Source organism: Amphimedon queenslandica, unplaced genomic scaffold, assembly GCF_000090795.2.
Source record: "Amphimedon queenslandica unplaced genomic scaffold, v1.1 AMPQUscaffold_13393, whole genome shotgun sequence".
In the NCBI taxonomy this organism is placed as follows: domain Eukaryota; kingdom Metazoa; phylum Porifera; class Demospongiae; order Haplosclerida; family Niphatidae; genus Amphimedon; species Amphimedon queenslandica.
In genome coordinates this window covers 104,693-105,612 of record NW_003546371.1, presented here as the reverse complement: position 1 = coordinate 105,612, position 920 = coordinate 104,693, and positions in this window count along the sequence as shown.

The following is a 920-nucleotide window of genomic DNA, read 5'->3' as shown; positions in this document are numbered from 1 at the left end:
CTAGATGTAATCAAGTGCAGCTGACAATATTCCTTCAAATGAAAGAGCAGCTGAATTTTCAAGTCACTCTAATTAATTTAAAGAATATATAACATTTTAAATTTTATTTTGTTTACCTATTAGCTCTTAAAAGAACTGGTGATCTGTTACTCTGCGCACTCCTTACTAGCTAGCAGAAGAAGAGACAGGAGGAATAGAGCAATATTATTCAGCGGTACTCTACTACTGTAGGTCAGACTAGTCACTATGGCAACTCTGAGTATACGCAATATATGACAAAATGGCGACTGAAAAAAGGGTGTGTTATCACGCCCATTAATACTTCTGTTTTGACCTGGAAATAAATTAAAATTTTGAAACTACCTTTGTAGTCCTTGACCGAAGTGTAGAGGAATGGTGTAAAAACCAGCCAGAGCATTTTCCTCGCTTAAAAGAATAGAGGGCCTATAGAAGATGAAAGAAGAAAAAGCCTGAAGAATTTTGCAGAAATTTTGAATTTTGGCCTATTCTCCAGACTTGCTCCCGCTACATTGCACTCCACTATAAAGGTACCAGGAGAATTGCTCAGTGATGGAGAGCTCGTCTAAGCCATTTATAAAGCCGTACAAGGTAAGACAGATGAGTTATAATCATTTGAAAATTATAAATTTGGCCGCCCTCTTGAAAAATCAACCTCCACCCTACATATAGGCTACCGCCTATATAATTTGCAGTGGTTGAAGGTGGAGAAGATTTTGATGCATATAAAAAAGAGAGGACAATTTGGCCGAGAGACATTAAAGGGAATACATATTACTGGTATGGATAATTAATAACATTAAATATAGAATTTTATTTTTTGGTCCTTATGACGTACACTCTTTTGTTGAATTAGCCACTCATTTCTTTTACCACAACACTGGTATTATTTCATTTCTCAG